The 20,689-nt window shown below is 45.8% G+C and overlaps 2 pseudogenes; one reads left to right on the forward strand and one right to left on the reverse strand.

Moving 5' to 3' along the window:
• Nucleotides 1-15,751, forward strand: part of LOC140479494 (Ig kappa chain V region Mem5-like) — a 37,940-nt pseudogene extending 22,189 nt beyond the window's left edge.
• The window catches only part of LOC140479531 (Ig kappa chain V region Mem5-like), a 271,278-nt pseudogene that overhangs the window by 37,190 nt on the left and 213,399 nt on the right, over nt 1-20,689 (reverse strand).

Below are 20,689 nucleotides of genomic sequence, written 5' to 3' on the forward strand. Positions count from 1 at the left end.
TTGGAAGGAAACCAAAAGAACTGCAGATGCTGTAAATCAGAGACAAAAATAGAAATTGCTGGAAAAGCTCAGCAGGTCTGGTAGCATCTGTGAAGAGAAATCAGAATGAATATTTCATGCTTGATCCAAAATGTTAACTCTGATTTCTCTCCCCAGATGCTGCCAGACCTGCTGACATTTCCTGCAATTTCTATTTCTGTCCAAGGGTTTGGAAGGTGCTATCGGAGGATCTTTGGTGAGTTTCTGCAGCACATCTTATCGATAAGACACACTGCTGCTACTGAGCATCGGTGATGGTGAGAGTGGATGTGATGCCAATCAAGCAGGCTGCTTTGCTCTGGATGGTATCAAGCTTTTTGAGTGGACATAGGATACAATAGACATAGACAGGAATCGATTAGAGGGATATGGGCCAAATGCAAATGAGACGAGTTCACTTCAGAAAACCTGGTCAGCATGTAAAAGTTTGGCCAAAGGGTTTGTTTCTGTACTGTACGACTCTGTGACACTATCAATCTATAAATGTTATTGGAGCTGCACCCATCCAGTCAAGTGGGGAGTATTCGATCACACTCCAGACCTGAATGATAGGCTTTGGGGGAATCAGGAGGTGAGTTACTCGATACAGTATTCCTTGCCTCTAACCTGCTCTTGTAATCATTCTGTTTCTGTGGTGAGTCCAGTTGAGTTTCTGGTCAATGGTACCTCAAAATGTTGATAGTGGGGATTCAGTGATGGTGATAGCATTGACTGTCAAGGGGCGATAGCGAGATTGTCTGTTATTGCTGATGGTCATTGGCTGGCATTTGCATGGCACCAATGGGAAATGTTGCTTCTCAGATGAAACCTGGGTATTGTGCAGATATTGCTTCATTTGAACATGGACAGTTTCAGTATATGAGACGTTGAGATTGTGCACTTATTGGCAATGATCCACATTCATGCTCTTGCCTTGAGCTGCAATATCTGTTTGGAGTCTGTCCAATAGTAGATAGATAGTACCACACACGAAAATGGAGGGTAGTCTCAATGCAAAGGTCAAACTTTGTTTCTACAAAGACAGTGTTATGGTCACTCTTACAAATTCTGTCAAGGACAGATGCATCTCCAGCTGAGGTGAGGATGGGGTCAAGTATGTTTTTCCATCTTTTTGGTTCCTTCACCACCAGCTGCAGAGCCAGTCCCTCATCTACGCCATTAGGAACCAACCAGCTCGATCAGTAGTGCTACTGCCGAGCCACTCTCAGTGGTGGACATTGAAATCCCACACCCAGCGTACATTCTGTGCCTGTCACCACCCTCAGTGCTTCCTCCAAATGCTGTTCAACATGGAGGAGACCGATTCATCAGCTGAGGGAGCAAGATATCTTGTAATCGCCAGGAGGTTTCCTCGCCCATGTTTAACCTGGGGTCATAAGACTTCATGGGGTCCGGAGTCAACTTTGAGGCCTTTCAGGGTAACTCCCTCCTGGCTGGAGACCACTGTGTCATCAGCTCTGCTGGGTCTGCCTTTCTGGTTGGACAGGACACATGCGGGACAGTGATGGTGGTGTCTGGGACATTGTCTGTAAGGTATGGTTCTGTGAGTATGACTGTGTCAGGCTGTTGCATGACTAGTCTGTAAGACAGCTCTCCTGAATTTGGCACTTGCCCCCAGATGTCAGTAAGGAGGATGGAGCAGGGAAGACAGGGTTGTTTCTGTCAATACCTTTACTGTGTCAAGATTGATGCCAGGCAGTCCGTTTGGTTTCATTTCTTTGTTGAGACGTCGTCACAATTGATACAACTGAGAGCCTTGCTCGGACATTTCAGAGGGCAGTTAAGGGTCAACCACATTGCTGGGGGACAGTACCATGGATCCCAACATCACATTCTGACTTCCCCGACTTTCCCTTTCTGTATGTGGAAGGCCGAATCCTGCCAGCAGGATATTCAACTGCAGGAGCTATCACAGTCCCTGCATAATTCTTTCCCCACATTAATTCAACACAAATCTGGAATTCACATCGCACCTTCAATGTCCAAAATATTCCAGGATGTTTCACAAACTTGCAGTATGAGGAATGGGGGAGGGTGGTGGATGAACATAAGAACTAGGAGCAGGAGCAGGCAATTCAGCCCCTCGAGCCCACTCCACCATTTAATACAATCATGGCTGATCCCGTCTCAGCCTCAACTCCACTTTCCTGCCCACGCTCCATCATCCTTTAACCCATTACTCAGTAAATATCTGCCCATTTCCTCCTTGGTGTGAGACAGGGAAGGGACCACTCCATTTCAGACAGTTGGGCTTTATGGAGTGGGTGGAAGGAAGGTGAGAGAGGACACCGGAATTATGGAATTAGGATGTGGGATGAACAGGAATAAGGGTTTCTGCGGTCAAGGGGCTGACGTAGTGATGGAGGGGATGTGGGGTTTGAAGCTCAGATACTGGAGGGTGCCGTGGTAAGGAAGCCCATGTTTACTGGTCTCTATTGGAAGATCCAGTGTTAACAGGATGCATGTCTACTGGTCTCCATTGTAAGGTCCAGGGCAAAGAAGGCCCTAGTTTACTGGCCTCTACTGAAGTGTCTTGTGAGATGGTGACCCATGTTTATTGGAGTCTATTAGACCATCCAGTGGGCTGGGGGCCTGTGATTACTGGTATCTGTTGAAGGGCCCAGTGTAATGGAGGTCCATGTTTACTGATATGTATTGGATGATCCAATGGTATGGAGATCCATATATACTGGTCTCTGTTGGACATTCAGTGGGAAGGAGGCCTATGTTTAATGGTCTCCATTGGATAGTCTAGTGCACCATGGACACCATGGTGGGTGTGGGGCTCAGTTCCTTTCCGTTGTAATTGTGTGATGGTCCTGACCTCATCCCAGTAAAACACCCTCACCCAGAACCTGACCGTGGAAGGGGAAGGAGAAGGGAAGGGATTAGGTCATGTTGTGAATGGACGGGATGTGTCAGTGGGTCAGAGCCTGTACTGTCCTTCCAGCTTACACTGATGGCCAGAGGATCTCCTCTCTCTGCTGGGCCTTCATGGAATGAGGTTTGTGTCCAAACCAGTCCTCAGTGAGAACAGGCCCACAGCACAAAACTACCCTTTGTTTAACAAGAATCTGTCCATCATCATGAGACAGGCTAATGCCTGGTCAATGTGGGAAATGGGGACTTAGTCCTGGAGAAGACATGCTTCTGGGGACAAGGGTTAACATCCATTAGTGGGCCAGAGCAGAGGGAAATTTGCCCTGCAATTAACTGTCACCACTTGGGATACTGTGAGAAAGAGAGGGAAGAGAGACAGAATGAGAGTTGGAGGGAGAGTGTGTGTTTGTGAGTGAGAGGGAGAGAGGGTGGTTTGTCTGCAATAGTGTGAGATGTGTGGAGGGAGTGAGAGAGATGCAAACCTGGAAGTAGAGATGGTGAGGTTGAAAGATATGGGGAGAGAAATAGAGTGGGAGACAGCGTGACTGAGAGGGACGGAGAGAGAGACAGAAAGAGACCAGGAGATGTGAGACCAAGGGTGAAGGGAATCAAGAGAGAGACGGTAGGGTTGAAAGTGTGTGTGTGTTTGTGTGTGCGTGTGTGTGTGTGTGTGTGTGTGTGTGTGTGTGTGAGAGAGAGAGAGAGAGAGGGAGGATGGGAGAGATTAACAGTGCCAAAGAGAGAGATCGAGAGAAAGAATTGGCAGATGTGAGACAGAATGGGAAGAGAGGGAGTGATAAAGAGAGAAAGTGATAAAAAGAGAGAGACAGCATCTGGTCACCACATTGTGGGAAGGAAGTGATTGTACTCGGGAAGGTGCAGAGATTTCCCAGGATGCTGTCTGAGCTGTAGGATCTGAGTGATGAGGAAAGATTGGAAAGACTGGGGTTGTTTTCCTTGGAGCAGTGAAGGTTGAGAAGAGACCTGACAGAGGACTATAAGATTACAAGGGGCACAGATAGATTCGACAGGAAGGCAGTTTTTATATGAGGAGAGGGGTCATAAACCAGGGTCAGAAACTGAATGTAACACAGACACAGAAACACAGAAACTAGAAGCAGGAGTAGGCCATTCGGCCCTTTGAGTCTGCTTTGTCATTCACATCGACCAGGCATTAGTCTGTCTCATGGCTGATCCTCCATCTCAAAGCCATATTCCTGATTTCTCCCCATTCCCTTCATGCTGTGAAAAGGCAAAACAAGAATCTGAAATACATTCAATTCCCTCTCCTCCAAAGCCGTCTACATTGTAGGTACAGAATTTAACAGGTTGACTATCCTCAGAGTGAAGAAATGTTTCCTCATCTCAGCCCTAAATGGTCAACCTTGTATCCCCCAAGTCTGGGTCCCCTGGTTCCAGAATTCCCAACCAGGGGAAACCTCCTCCTTGCCCAGCTCTGTTAGAATTTTATACATATCAATCAGATTCCCTTTTATCCTTCTGAACTCGAGTGAGTCTCCGCCCAGTGGAGTTGGAGAATGAGAGGAGAGTTGAAGCAAAATGTTTTCACCCAGAGGGTGGTGGGATTCTGGAACTCACAGCCTGAAAGGATGGTTGAATCACAAACTCTCATGACATTGGAGCAGTGTTTAGATAATCACTTGTGTTGCTGTAGCTTCCAGGACGATGGAACAAGAGCGGGAAAATGGGATTAGTTTGTCAAGGACTTTGTTGTCTAGCACAGACACAATGGGCCAAATGGCCTCATTCAGAGCTGTTCACATCAATGTCTCTCTGAGACAGAGAGAGAGAGAGAGAGAGAGAGAGAGAGAGAGTGCAGGGCTGACGTGGCTCTCTCTGCTTAATGCCACTTACATATTGAGGAACACCCAATCAGACTCTCACAGGCTGCAGCTTTATAAAGCAGAGCCCAGTGAAGGGAAAGTTTATCAGGAACCAGGCACAGGGACAGGAGCACACACCATGATTTCGCACATCCAGCTGATCTGGCCCCTGGTATTCTGTGTCTCAGGTACAAATCTCTCTCCTTCCACCTTGAATCTTTCGCTGCTCTCCATTTCACTCCAATTCCACTGAATTGTGATTGAAGGGATAATGCTGAAACCAGAGGAATGCTCAGTGTCTCCAACAATCTCTCATTTGACAGGCTCTTTCTGTGATAGTTCTGACTTCACTGTGTTTCTCTCTCACCCCTCAGGTATCAATGGGGACATCATCATGACCCAGTCTCCCCCGGCGCTGTCAGTGGAACTGGGCCAGACCGCAACCATCACCTGTACGGCCACCGAAGACATTACAGCTACCTTGCTTGGTACCAGCAGCGAGAAGGTCAGAAACCCTCTCTCCTGATCTATGGTGCAACAACTCGATTCACAGGAGTCTCCAAGCGATTCACCGGCAGTGGATCAGGGACCAGTTTCACCCTGACAATCAGCAACGTTCAGAATGAGGATGTCGCTAACTATTACTGTATGCAGCGTTACACCAGACCTTCCCAATGATACAGAGCCGTATAAAAACCTCAATACACACAGCACCACCTCCTGTATTGATACATTCATATTGACATGTTGCATGCAATAATGGACACACAACCCTACCTCCACCAACAATACACATAGTTAGATATAAATGAAACTGAACAAATTACCCCATGCTGGAATTGTCACTGTCCACTACACACTCCAGTCCCTGTGGTGTCCATCTCTCACTGAAGGCCTCAGGTTTCCCTCTTCCACTCCATGGCCACATGTGAAGAGCAACTGCAAGATTTAACATCGATAAATAAAGTTCACAAACCGTCCGAGCCCAGCTGGACACAGCACAGAGAGAGAAACAGAATGAGACAAACAGAGAGAAAGAAAGACATGAATGAGGGAGAGACAGAGAGGGGCAAGGAGAGGCTGAGGGTGAATGAGAGACGGACAGGAAGAGGGTGAGAGTGATGGAGGGAAGCAGAGAGGAGAGGTTTTTGTACAGCTTCTGCACTGGGAGCTCTCACTGTGGTACACGTTCGGTAAAGGTACCAAGCTCAGACTGAGTAAGTTAACCCCAATCCTCTGTTATTAAGCACTGAAACTTGCTAAAACACAAATGCTGAATTATAGAGTCATAAAGTCATAGCGATGTACAGCATGGAAACAGACCCTTTGGTACAACCCATCCATGCTGACCAGATATCCCAATCCAATCTAGTCCGACCTGCTAGCACCCAGCCCATAAGACCAAAGACATAGGAGTGGAAGTAACGCCATTAGGCCCATCGAGTCCACTCTACCATTCAATCATTGCTGATGGGCATTTCAATTCCACTTACTCGCATTCTCCCCGTCGCCCTTAATTCCTTGTGACATCAAAAATTTATCAATCTCTGCTTTGAAGACATTTAGCGTCATGGCCTCCACTGCACTCCACGGCAATGAATTCCACAGGCCCACCACTCTCTGGCTGAAGACATGTCTTTGCATTTCTGTTCTGAATTTACCCCCTCGAATTCTAAGGCTGTGTCCACGGGTCCTAGTCTCCTCGCCTAACGGAACCAATTTCCTTGCGTCCACCCTTTCCAAGCCATGTATAATCTTGTAAGTTTCTATTAGATCTCCCCTTAATCTTCTAAACTCCAGTGAATACAATCCCAGGATCCTCAGCCATTCCTCGTATGTTAGACCTACCATTCCAGGGATCATCCATGTGAATCTCCGCTGGACACGCTCCAGTGCCAGTATGTCCTTCCTGAAGTGTGGGGCCCAAAACCGGACACAATACTCCAAATGGGGCCTAACCAGAGCTTTATAAAGTCTCAGTAGCACAACAGTGTTTTTATATTCCAACCCTCTTGAGATAAATGACAACATTGCATTCGCTTTCTTAATCACGGACTCAACCTGCATGTTTACCTTTAGAGAATCCTCGACTAGCACTCCCAGATCCCTTTGTACTTTGGAAAGTACTTTGTATTTTGGCCATATCCCTCCAAACCCTTCCTATTCATAATCCATCCAAATGCCTCTTACATGTTGCAATTGTACCACCCTCCAATTGTTGAAGGTGTTAGTGGGGAGCTTCAGTGAATGAAATGGTTGATTGAGGAGCACTGTGTCTAACAGGGGTCCAGCTGTATTTCTTTAGTTCCATTGCCCCCTTTAAGCAGCAAGATATAAGTCAGTCAGTTTTACTCACCGTGTGGAGGAGCTCTGTCCATTTGCAGCCTGTGGTCCCATTCCTGCAGCATGGAGTGAAATCAGTGAGTAGCCTCCTGCCAGTCTCAGTGTGACAGACACGGGCAGAGTTTGATGTGAGCTATGGCTCCCTGTCCCAGTCTCTGATCTCACTGACCTCAGCAGCAGCAGTAGCAGCAGCAGCAGCAGCACAGTGAGACACTGAGCTCCCACCTCCCCCAGCTTTAACTCTGCTCAATCACACAATCACAGAATTGTTACTGTGCACAAGGAGGCCATTCTGCCCATCCTGTCTGGACCGGCTCTCCGAATGAGCAATTCACTGAGTGTCATTCTCCTGCCTTCTCCCTGTCACCCTGCACATTGTTCCTTTTCAAATAACAGTCTCATTCCCTTCAGAATGTTTCAATTGAAGCTGCCTCCATCACACTCTCGGGCAGTGCATTCCACACCTTAACCACTCACTGGCTGAAAATGATTTTTCTTCATTTTACTTTTGTTTCGTTGAACGATTACTTTCAATCTGTGGCCTCTCACACTCAAACTTTTTCCCGATTGGGAACATTTTCTTTCTATTTACTGTATCCAAACTCCTCGTGATGCTGAATTCCTTGAACAAACCTCCTCTCAGCCTTCTCTTCTCCAAGGAAGACAGTCCCAACTTCTCCAATCCACCTTCATCACTGACATTCCTCACCGCTGGAATGACCTTTGGTTTCTCCCGATAGCCCAAACACACCAGTCCCAGCAACAGATGAACAACACCTTGCTCAGCAACACTCCACAGGGCCCTACAATTCACTGTATGGGTTCTCCGTGGGTTGGATTTCCAAAATGCAGTATCTCACTTACTCTATATCGGAACACATCTGCCACCCCTCCACCCATTGCCTTATCTGATCAAGGTCCTGCTGTACTCTGAAATAATCTTCTTTACTATATACTACATAGTGTAATATACACTGTTAGTAAACTCACTAACTGTACCACCTACATTCACATCCAAACCATGCTTTCAAATTACAAAAGTCAGTGGACCCAGCATCAATCCTTGTGGCATACCACTGGTCACAGACCCCCAGTCTAAAAAGTAGCTCTCTGCTACCATTCTTTGTCTCCTATCTTCAAGCCAATTTTATATCCAAATGGATCCCCTGGATCCCATGTGATCTAACCTTTCTAACCTGTGTACCATGTGGAATCTTGTGAAATGCTTTGCTGAAGTCCATGTTGAAAATGTCTGCCTTTATCAATCTTCTTTGCCACTGCTTCAAAAAATCTCAGTCCTTCAGAATCCCCTCAAAAAACGTACCCCCCACTGACATCAGGCTCACTGGTCTATATTTCCCTGGCTTTTCCTGACAGCCTTTCTGAAATAATGGCACAGCATTAGCCAACCTCTCCAGTTCTCTAGCTCCTCACCCGTGGCTGTTGATGACACAAATATCTTAGCAAGGGGCCCAGCAATCTCTTTTCTAGATTCCCACAGTATTCTGGGATACACCTGATCAGGTCCCAGAGATTTTTCCAAGTTCCCTAGCTTCCATGTCGTTCTCCACAGTAAACACAGCCACAAAAATATTCGTTTGCGATCTCACCCATCTCCTCTGTCTTACCAAAATGCAGCACTTTGCATTTATCTAAATTAAACTCCATCTGCCATTCCTCGGCCCAATGGCCCAGTTGATCAGGATTCCATTGTGCTCACAGATAACCTTCTTCAGTGTCCACTGTGCCACCAATTTTAGTGCCTTCCACAGATGTACTAATGATTCATCCTTTCTTCACATCCAAATCATTTATATAAATAGTGAACAACAATATCACAAGTTTCCACAAAAAAAAGCCATGCTGATGATCCCAAATCAGTCCTTGCCTTTCCAAATGCATGTAGATGCTGTCTTTCAGAATTCCTTCCAACAACTTACACACCACTGGTGTTAGACTCACTGGCCTGTAGTTCCTTGGCTTTCCCTTGCAGCTTTTCCTCAATAATGGAACAACATTAGCCACCCTCGAATCAGACAGCACCTCACCCGTGGTTGTTGATAATACAAATATTTCAGCAAGGGACACAGGCAATCTCTTCTTTGGCTTCTCACCATGTCCTGGGATACACTTAGAGTCATAGATCAGATTTATCAAATTTATGCATTTTAAGAACTCCTCTTCTGTAATGAGGATTCTTGTCAAGACATCGTTATTTATTTCCCTGAGTTCCCTAGCTTTCATGTCTTTCTCCCCAGTAAATACATTCATGAAATATCCCTTTAGGATCTCACCTGACCTCTCTGGGCCTACACATATGTGACCTCATTTATCCTTAAGGGGCCCTATTCTGTCCGCAGCTAATCTTTTGCCCTTTTATTATTCAAGGAACACAGAACATAGAACATTACAGCACAGTGCAGGCCCTTCAGCCCTCGCTGTTGCAACGAAGTGTTGAACCAATCTGAAACCCATCTATCCTACATTATTCCATTTTCATTCCACATGTTTATCCAATAACTATTTCAATGCCCTTAAAGTTGGCAAATATACAACTTTTGCAGGTAGTGCATTCCAGTCCCCTAATCCTCTCTGAATAAAGAAGCTACCTCTGACATCTGTCCTATATCTATCAACCCTCAATTTGAAGCAATGTCCCCTCATGCTATCCATCACCATCTGGGGAAAAAAGTCTCTCACTATCCACCCTTTCTAATCCTCTGATTATCTTGTATGTCTCAATTAAGTCATCTCTCAACCTTCTTCTCTCGAATGAAAACAGTCTCAAGTCCCTTAGCCTTTCCTCATAAGATCTTGCCTCCATACCAGTCAACATCCGAGTCAATCTCCTCTGAACCCTTTACAAAGCTTCCACATCCTTCTGATAATGCTGTGACCTGAACTGTACACAATACCCCAAGTGCGGCCGCACCAGAGTTTTGTACAGCTGCACCATGACCTCATGGCTCCGAAACTCAATTGTTCTGCCAATGAAAGCTAACACACCTTACGCATTCTTAACAATCCCATCAACCTGGGTGGCAACTTTCAGGAATCTATATATATGGACACCGAGATCTCTCTGCTCACTTGTACTACCAAGAATCTTACCATTAGCCCAGTACTCTTTATTCCTGTTGCACCTTCCAAAATGAATCATCTCACACTTCTCCGCATAAAACTCCATTTGTCACCTCTCAGAGCACCTCTGCAGCTTATCTATATACCTGTGTAATCTACAATATCCGTCGGCATTATCCACAACTACACTGACCTCAGTGTCATTCGCAAATTTACTAACCCATCTTTCAGCACCCTCATCGAGCTCATTTATAAAAACGACAATCAACAATGACCCCAAAACAGATCCTTGTGGTACACGACTAGTAACTGAACTGCAGGATGAACATTTCCCATCAACCACCACTCTCTATCCTCTTTCAGCAAGCCAATTTCTGATCCAAACAGTGAAGTCACCGTCAATCCCATGGCTCTGTATTTTGTGCAATAGCCTACCGTGGAGAACCTTATTGAATGCCTTTCTGAAATCCATATACATCACATCAACCACTCTACCCTCATCCACCTGTTTGGTCACCATCTCAAAGAACCCAATCAGATTTGTGAGACACGACCTATCCTTCAATATTTGGTCATTTTCACCCCCGAAATGCCTTTGTTCTTTTCGACTGTTGCCCTAAACTTTGCGATACAATGATCACTCTTCCCCAAAATGTCCTCTCACTGATACTTGACCTACTTGGGCCTCCTCATTCCCAAAATCCAGGCTGAGCAGAGCCTCCTTTCACATTGGACTGGAAACACACAACTGGAGAAAATTCACCTGAACACACTCCCACAATGCTGGCCAAGCTGTGCCTGTGACACTGCTCCAATCCCAGGCTATATTCAGATAATTAAAGTCCCCCATTATAATAACTCAGTAATGTGTCCAATTCTCTGTAAGTTCCTTGGAGATTTATTCCTTTGCATCCAGCCCACTGCTTGGTGACCTATAGACTGCACTGATGATTCTGTGGTCCTTTGGTGTTCCTCCCTGATGTTACATCCTGGTTTCCATAGCCCTGCCAAGTTAGTTTAAATCCTCTCCAATAACACTAACAAATTACCCCACAAGGAAATCTGTCCCAGCTCTGTTCAGGAGCAATCCATCTGTTCTCTTCAACTCCCGTCTCCCCCAGAGCCAGTCCTAGTGTCCCAAGAATATAAGATCCTCCATCCTGTGTCCTCTCTCCATGCCCATAGTCACTGGAATTATCCTTCAGTTCCTAATCTCACTGGTAAGGAGCACTGGAAATAATCTGGAGATTCCTACTTTTTAGTTCCTGCTGCTAATTCTTTCCCAAGCTCCCCAAATTCTGACTGCAGGATATTTTCTCCCTCTGTCACTGGGACTGATGTGGACCACGACTGCTGCCTGTTCCCCCTCTCCCCTCAGGGTGCTCTACAGATGCTCAGTGACATCTTTGACCTTGGCACCAGGGAGACAACACACCATCTTGGATTCCCATCTGCAGCTGTAGAAACACTATCGATTGTCCTCACTCTCGAATCTCCTCTCACTATCGCTCTTCCAGTCTTCCTTCTGACCCCCTGGACAGCTGGGGCCCCCATAGTGCCATGGACTTGGCTCTCGCTGCACTTCCCAGATGAACCATCATTCTCAACAGGATTCTGAATTGAATCTTGGTTGGAGAATGGGATGCACTCAGGGGATTCCTGATCTAGCTGTCTGGTCCTTTTGGACTGTCTGCTGCTCCCCCATTCCCTCTCTCCATGCATACTCTGAAGCTGCAGAGTGACCACATCTAGAAATGTTCTCTCCATGGAGCTCTCAGACTCACGGATACTCTGCACTGACACCAGCTGCTGCACAAGCTCCAAAACGCGAGCTTCAACTGCTGTCACTGACCATACTTCCTACATTCCTGGAGGGAAGCATTCAGATCCTAGGTATCCATGCCACATACCTCTTTCTGCAGCAGTGAGTTCCACAGATTCACAAGCCTATGGCGGAAGGAATTCCTCCTTATCTCAGTTCAAAAGGGTCTTCCCTTCACTCTGAGACTGTGCCGTTGGATCCTGGTCTCTTCCCCTGTTGGAAACATCTTCTCCGTGTCTACTCTAGACAGGTCTCTCAGTATTCTGTGTGTTTCAGTGAGATTCCCTTCATCCTTCTCAACTCCATCGAATCCTCAACTGTTCCTCATATGGTAAGCCCTTCATCCCTAAGATGATTCTTGTAAAACTCTTCTGTACACCCTCCAATGCCTGCACATTTTTCCTTATATACAGGGCTCAAACCTGCTCACAATAAATGAATTGCGTTCTGACCAGAGCCTTCTGCAGCTTCAGCAGGACGTCCCTGTTCTTGTGTTCTACCCTTCTTGAAATGAATGCTGACATTGCATTTGCCTTCCTAACTGCCAACTGAACCAACATGCTAACGTTAAGAAAAACCTGATTATGACTCCTCAATCCCTTTGTGATTCAGTTTTCTGAATCCTTTCCCATTTAGAAAACAGTCTACATCTTTATCCTTCCTACGAAAGTGCATAAGCTCACACTTTCCTTCATTGTATTCCACCTGCCACTTCTTTGCCCACTCTCTGAGCCTGAGCAACTCCTTCTTCAGATTCTCCACTTCCTCAACATGACCAGTCCCTCCACTTACCTTTGAGTTACCTGCAGATTGAGCAACAATGTCCTCAGACCCTTCATCCAGATCATTAATTAATCATTTATTCATAGCTGTAGTCCCAGCATGGACCTTTGCAGGACCATACTAGTCACCGGTTGCCATCCTGAAAAAGATCCTTTTCTCCCACTCTCTGCCTTCTGCCAGGTGGCCAATCTTCTATCCATGCCAAGACCTTGCCCCGAACACCATGAGCTCTTCTCTTCTTTACTAGCCTCCTATATGGCACATTGTCAAATGCTGTCTGTAAATCCAAATAGATCACGTCCACTGGTTCTCCTTTATTTAACTTGTTCATTCCTTCCTCCAAGAATTCGAACAGATTTGTCAGGCCTCCCCTTGATGAAGCCATGCTGACACAGCCCGAGTTGATCATACACTTCCACTCCCCTGCAATCTCATCCTTAAACTGAAGTCTACAATCTCACTAAAGACTGAGGTCAGACTAACCAGCCTATAATTTCCCATCTTCTGCCTCCCTCCTTTCCTAAACAGGGGTGTTACATTTGCCATTTTACAGTCCTCTTGGACTCTCCCTGACTCCAGTGATTCCTGAAAGATCACCATCAATGCTTCCACAATCTGCTCAGCTATCTCCTTCAAACTCTGGGATGTAGTCCATCCAGTCCAGCTGATTTATCCATCTCAGAACTTTCAGCTTCCCCAGCACCTTCTCCCCAGTGATCACCATTATTGTCATCTCTGCCCCTGAATCTCTTTTAAGTCCTAGTATAATACTGGTATCTTCCACCACGAAGACTGATGTAAAGTCACTTTTCAGATCCTCTGCCATTTCTTTGTTCCCCATTAGTACTTCTCCAGCCTCATTTTCCAGCAGTCCAACATCCAGCCTTGCATTCCTCTAAGCTTTTATATTTCGACAAAAAAAGTCTTACAATCTTCTTTTATATTACCAGCTGGCTTACCCTTGTATTTCATCTTCTAACCCCTTCTTGCATTTTTAGTTATAAGCTTACAAGATCCTTGGGTTTAAAGTACAGCACAGAGTACAAAAGCAAGGCAGTGATGCTATACCTCTACAGATCATTGATCAGACCAGATTTGGAGGATTGCGTTCAGTTCTGAGCACCTTATTTAAAGAACAATAATAAAACCCGGGAGAGAGTTCAAAGGAGCTTTATTGGAATGATACCAGGAATGAAGGATTTTAAATACAAGGAAAGCATAGAGAGATTGGGCTTATTCTGCTCTGAGCAGAGAAGATTAAGAGGTGATCTTATAGATTTGTTCACTGTTTTGAACAATTTTGACCGGGTTCAGGAGAATATTCCATTTCCATGCATTGGTATGTCTGTTACTATGGGTAACAATTTCAAGATGGTCAGCAAGACAGCCAGGAGTGAGATGAGGAGGGATGCCTTTACGAAGAGAGTTGTTAGGATTTGAAACATGCTGCCTGACAGGATGGTGGAGGTGGATTCTGTTGGAAGTTTCAATGTGAAGTTAGAAAGCAACAGAGATCGGACTGGAGAGTGGGGCTGACAGCTCTTTTTCGAACCAGTACAAACATGATGGGTTGAATGGCCTCCTTCTGTACTATAAATTCAATTGTTCCATTTCATCCTGTCAGCTCTTTGCTTTCCTCAGATCCTGTTCAACTTCACTCCTGCATTTTCTATCCTTCTCTCAGCATTCTGCAGGTTTGAACTCCACATAACCAACATCACCTTCCCTGTTTGGTCTGCCCTACTCTGCCTGCTTTGCCACATCCCAGGCTGAGAGTCTAGATTTGGGAGTCCCACCCTTACTCATTGTGGGAACAGATTCTGAACGATCCCTGTCTCATCCTTCGAGGCCTCCCACTGCCCTGACACTGATTTCCCATCTTGTCACTGGTTCCAGTCCACTTCAACCAAAACACCACATGGTTTAGTAAAATGGTTCATTCCCAAACACTTGCTCCATAGTTCTCCATTTCCATCCCTCCTCTCACTGTCACTGAAATGCTCCGCCATTGATAGCACTTCCAGCTGCCCACATTCATTCCATAAACGATGGTCCAAAACTGTCCCTTCTCTCTCTGCTGCGTCACCATCACCTTCTCAGGGGCAATTAGGGATGGGTAATAAATGCTGGCCCTGCCAGTGATACTCACATCCCAAGACGCAATTTGAACAGTGCCTGTTCTTTTGTCGGGTTTGTTATGTATTGAAGACAAATGTTCAAATGAATCGTTTTGCCAGTTAATGTTTGAAGAGTTGAAATCCCTTCGAATGGCAGGGATTAAAATTGTTTCTCTTGTCTTTCAGGCCGTGAGAACTCTCAGCCCAAGCTGACCCTGCTGCCTCCCTCCCCGGAGCAGGTCAATGCCAAGGGCACTGCCACCCTGGTGTGCCTTGCCAATCACTTCTATCCCGATGAGCTGGAGGTGCAGTGGAAGAAGGACGGTGCAGTCATTTCGGACGGGGTTCAGACCAGCAACTACCTGTGAGCTTCGGACAGCACCTACAGTGTCAGCAGCCTGCTGACCCTCTCTGGGTCTGACTGGGAGTCCAACGCTCGCTTCTCCTGTGCCCGCACCCACGTGACCCTCCCCTCTCCCCTCAGCAAGAGCATTAGGAGATCAGAATGTGTGTAGGTTGTTCAAGACAGTCCACAGAGGAGACACAACTGAAAACAGAACAGGGCTGAGCTGGCAGGTCAAAGGTCATTGTCAGCACTGAATTTCAATTCTCTTCCTTCTCAGGACTGGCTGAGAGACACTTCTGAGGTTCAGGAGTTAAGGCAGGTCATTGGGACAGTTTAGAGAGGGTTTTATGCTGTGTCAAACCTCGTGTTGTCCTTGCCCTGGGAGTGTGCGATGGGAACAGTGTTGACTTGCGATGCCAAGTAAAACCTTTCAAAGATGCTGAAGACTGTCAGCTGTACAAAACAATGTGAACCTCAGAAGTCTCTGCTTCAGTAAACCAGATCTCCTTCCCGCTCAGCCGCCAGTTCCATTTTAAAGTTTTGTCACTGGTTAAAGGGGCAGGATTCTCATGTTATTGAGAAAATCTCCACAAGTGTTTGCCTCAAGCTCCATTCTGGCTGTGATTTGTGCAGCTTCCTCTGTCTGGGCTGTTAATTGCAGACTGTTTTCTGTCAGTGTCAATTTGGAAAAAGGAAAAAGATGAAAAAGTTTCAATCTCTGTCTCTGTGTACTTTGGATTTTTTTAGAGTAAGAGGATATCTGACACTCCTGTCTTTTATTTTATAACACCCCCACACCATCCCCTAACTGTGGTACCGCTTATATTTTCCCCAGCACCCATGTTGTGTGTATGCAGGTGTGGGACACAGTGAAAGACACAAGGTTTACAAATCTTTATTCAATTTACACCACCAGAAAGAAAGGAAACACCCAGGAGGCCAGTGACAAGCAGTGTCCTTCTTCGGGGGCAATGCGACATGATCACACAGTGAAGGGGAGGGCTGTGTACATTGGAAATGGACAGCCACCCTGAGCTGATTGGCTGCATTTCAGCAGGTTATTGTCACAATTGGCTACTTTGCCTGTCAATCAATGACACATCTGTTGGAGGTGATATGATCCATTTGATCTGGAATCTGTCAAGGTTACAAACAGAACAGAAACTGAAAGCTGTTGGGACTCAATAGTTACAATACGAGGCATTCCCTCCTCACTCTTTTGGTCGAGACACAGCTGTTGGGATTGCACTGTGCACTCTCTGTTGTTTGCCTGGTAGCATCTGAAATGATGTTCAGCCTATCACAGATACTGCAGGCTGTGCGTTTCTGTAAGTGTGAGTGTATTACTTAATGCTTCTTGTACGTGTCTCTCTGAGGTATGAGTATGAGTATGAGTGTGTGTGTGAGTGTGTTCCACAGACAGACACCTAAGGGCAGCACTGAGTAACACACCCACATTCAGAGAGACACCTCCAGGCAGCACTGAGTAACATGCTCACACTCAGAGACACACCTACAGGAGGCATGGAGTGTGAGCATTTTACACAGTACTGCCTGTCTCTCTGACTGTATGTGTTACTTAGTGCAGCCTGTCGGTGTCTCTCTGAGGTATTTGTCTCTAAGCGGTGGATCGAGAATGGACTTTGTGCTGGAGGTTAAAGATTAGGCTTTAATCTTCTCAAATCATGAATGAAAAACAGTTCAGCTGATTCAGTCTGAGATGGCAGCTCATTAAGATGGCCAAATTTCCCCAGCTGCCCGTTGAGAGACACTGACTGGTAGCACTGCGTAACCTGCTCACGCTCAGAGAGAGACCTGCAGGCAGCATGGAGTGTGAGCATGTTACTCAGTGCTGTCTGGCTACCTCAGTGTGTGTGTTATTCTGTTCTGATCGTCGGTATCTCACTGAGTGTGAATGTGTTACTCTGTGATGCCTGCAGGTGACTCGGAGGTATTTGTCTCTTAGCAGTGGATAGAGAATAGGCTTTGTGATGAGGATCGAAGATTAGGCTTTAATCTTCTCAAATCTCAGATGAAAAACAATTCAGTCTGAGATGGCACCTCAATGAGATGGCCAAAGATAAAAATCACACAACCCCAGGTTAGAGTCCAATAGGTTTCTTTGGAAGTACAAGCTTTCGGAGTGCTGCTCCTTCATCTGTTAGCTAGCAGGGCAGGATCATAGTTCACAGAATTTACAGTGAAATTGAGATGGTAGCTGAGAAAGGTGAATACTGAGAGTGTATTCTCAGTAAGGGAGAGATTTCAGATGCAGTGGGCACAGTGCTCCCTCATGTGTTGCCCGATTACAAGGGGACTTTCTGGAGCCAGGGTCATTTCAGTAGTGGCTGTATGCTCAGCTAATGCTGGCGAACTATAGTCATATTTCAATGGCCAATTCGCCCTAAACTAAATGCAGCAATATTACCTTACAGGGAGGGGAGCTGTCTGAATGAGGGAGGTTAAACTCTTGCAGCCCCAACAGGCCCAAACTCACGCATTCCTGAACACAATGGGCAATTTTAGCATGACCAATTCACCTAACTTGCACATGTTTGGAATGTGGGAGGAAACCCACACGGACACAGAGAGAATGTGCAAAATGTACAGAAGCAGTCACCTGGGGCTGGAATTGACCCAGGTCCCTAATGCTGTGAGGCAGCAGTGCTAACCACTGAGCTACCTTGCCATCCATTAAAAAAGCCCAAAGAGTTGAGCTTTTATTAATCTCCATGAGGCTGAGGTGACATAAACTATAAACAGACAACCCTCTGCCAGGGAAGGTAGTGGAGGGTGGAAACCTCACAATCTTTAAATAGAATAACATTTAAGGATCTGGGACAATTGCAGGAAATTGGGATTAGAGTGCCTTTCATGGTAGCTATGTTGGTGCAGACTCAATGGGCCAAAGGGCCTCTTCTGCGCTATATCAATGTATGCTCCAACCTGAGAGGACAGTACAAGTTAATGGTGACTAGGTTAGGCTGTTCCAAGATGGCAAACTCATTATCAAGGATCAGAGGAAATGGTTCAAGCTTCAGTGAAGGCCCAAGTAGGTGCTTGGAAGGAGGATCAAGGCTAATGGAGACAAGGTCAATGGAGACTGAGCGAGGGCACTTGTCTGGTCACCACGCACAGCCTTGCTTACGTCTATTATGTCTACACTACCATTTACACCACTGTCTGCACCCACTGTCTGCACCCAGCATCTACAGTCACTGTCTGCACCCTCCATTTGCACCACCCATATTTCTGTTGTTGTAAGATTGTATCCAATAATTCCATTGAGATTACTGCAACAGAAACCTGAATTTCAGAATTGGCAATGATTACCTTCAAACCCTGACCTTCAAAGTCTGTGTTCTACAATGAGCTGATTAATATTAATTACTATATGCCATTTGATTTCTGTGAGGACAGGCCTGACGTATAACGAGAGGTTAAGTTGGTAAGGATCGTGTTCACTGGAGTTGAGAAGAATGAAGGAAGGGAATCTTGGAGAAAGCTATAAATTGGAACCAGACAAGACAAATGGAGTTTGGATGTCCACAGTGGTGAGAAGTTCAGCACCAGGGCTCATAGTTTAAGGTTGAGGGGTAAACCCTATAGGACAGAGACGAGGAAAAATGTCTTCGCCCAGAGAGTGATGATCCTGTGGAATTCTCTATCACAGAAAGTGGTTGATGCCAAAACATTATGTTTTCAAGAAGGAGGGAGAGATAGCTCTTGTGGCTAAAGAATCAATGGATATGGGAGGAGAGAGGGATTACAGTGTTGTGCTCAATGATCAGCCACAATCATTCAGAATGGCAGAACAGGCTGGAGGAGCTGAATGGCCTATTCCTGCTTCTATCCTCTGTGTTTCTATGGAGTATAAAATAGATTGCCAGGTGGAGGTCACTCTGTCAGATGGGTAAGTATCCATTCACAGATTCCACCCACACCACTCCCCTTCCATTTTAATTGGTCTCACTCCCTCTCTTCCTACGATTTTGTTATTTGACCAGTGACCACAACTCCCCACCAATACGTCACTCCCGCAACCCTGCGGGAGCTGTGCTTGTCACCCATTGCTTGTTTTAACTTACTAATTGGGTGATGTGATGGTGAGGTTTTCAAAGGTGTCCTTCAATAAAAACATGGGTGACATAACACAGCTGGCTCACAGAACGAGGGAGCCAGGTTCGAGAGTCATACAGCACAGAAATAGGCCCTTCATCCCACCATGTCAATGCTGACCAACAACCACTAAACTACACTAATCCCATTTCCCTGCAGTTGAGTGGAGCCGATTATGCCCTGGCATTATAAGTGCTCACCCCAATGTTTTTTAAAGGTTGTGAGATTGTCAGCGTGCACCACCCTCTCAGGCAGCATGTTCCATATACCTACCACACGCTGGGTCAAAAAATACTTACACCTTAATCTTATGAACCCTGGTCTTAAACAGGTCTGGGTGAGGAGCAGAAGCTGCAGAACAGTGTGAGAGGTCAGGAGTGGAGAGAGGGAGAACAGTGTGAGGGTGAGGAATGGAGGCTGGAGCAGGAAGTCACTTGTGTTCTGGAAAGCAGTACATATAGGGAAGAGATCCAAGAGCTGGTAGGAATGGTCTCCATGCTTCCTATCAGTAGCTTTAGGTGGGAAAGGGAATAAATCAGGAGATAATGAGGGCCTGGAACTCAGGCTGCTCGTTAATTACAAATGACTTTAATCCTTAGGTCGATTGTTTATAGCAAGAATTTTCTTTTTAATTCATTCACAGGATGAGGACATCCCTGACTAGGACAGCATTTATTATCCACCCCTAATTGCCCCTGAGGGCAGTTAACTGTCATCCACATTGCTGTAGGATTGGATTCCCATGTAGGCCAGACCAGATCAGGATGGCAGTTCCCTTCCCTAAAGGGCATTATTGAACCAGATGGGTTTTCCTGACAATCAACATGGATTCAGGGTCATCGTTAGGCTCCGAACTGCAGATGTTTAAAAATTGATTTCAAATTCCCCCATCTGCCACGGTGGGATTTGAGCCTGCAACCCGGAACCACATCTGGGTCTCTGTGCATTAATCACAGAATGTTAGTGTGTAGATACAGCAAGTCATCAGGAAATCTCATAGAACGTTATGGTCTGTTGTGAGGGGAAACTGAAAGCAAGACTTCATTGAAACATGCAAGATCCTGAGGTGCCTTGTCCAGGTGGATGTGGAAAGGATGTTTTCTCTTGTGGGAGAATCCAGAACCAGGGATCACAGTTTAAAATTAAGGGAGAATCCATTCAGAACAGCAATTAGGAAACATGTTTTTACTCTCAAAGGTTGCCAGTCTTTGGAATTCTCTTCCTTAAAAGGCAGTGGATGCAGAATCTTTAGATATTTTTAAGGCAGATGTAAATAGATTCTTGATGACTGAAGGGATGGAACATTATTGGAGAA

Source organism: Chiloscyllium punctatum, chromosome 7 (assembly GCF_047496795.1).
Source record: "Chiloscyllium punctatum isolate Juve2018m chromosome 7, sChiPun1.3, whole genome shotgun sequence".
NCBI lineage: Eukaryota > Metazoa > Chordata > Chondrichthyes > Orectolobiformes > Hemiscylliidae > Chiloscyllium > Chiloscyllium punctatum.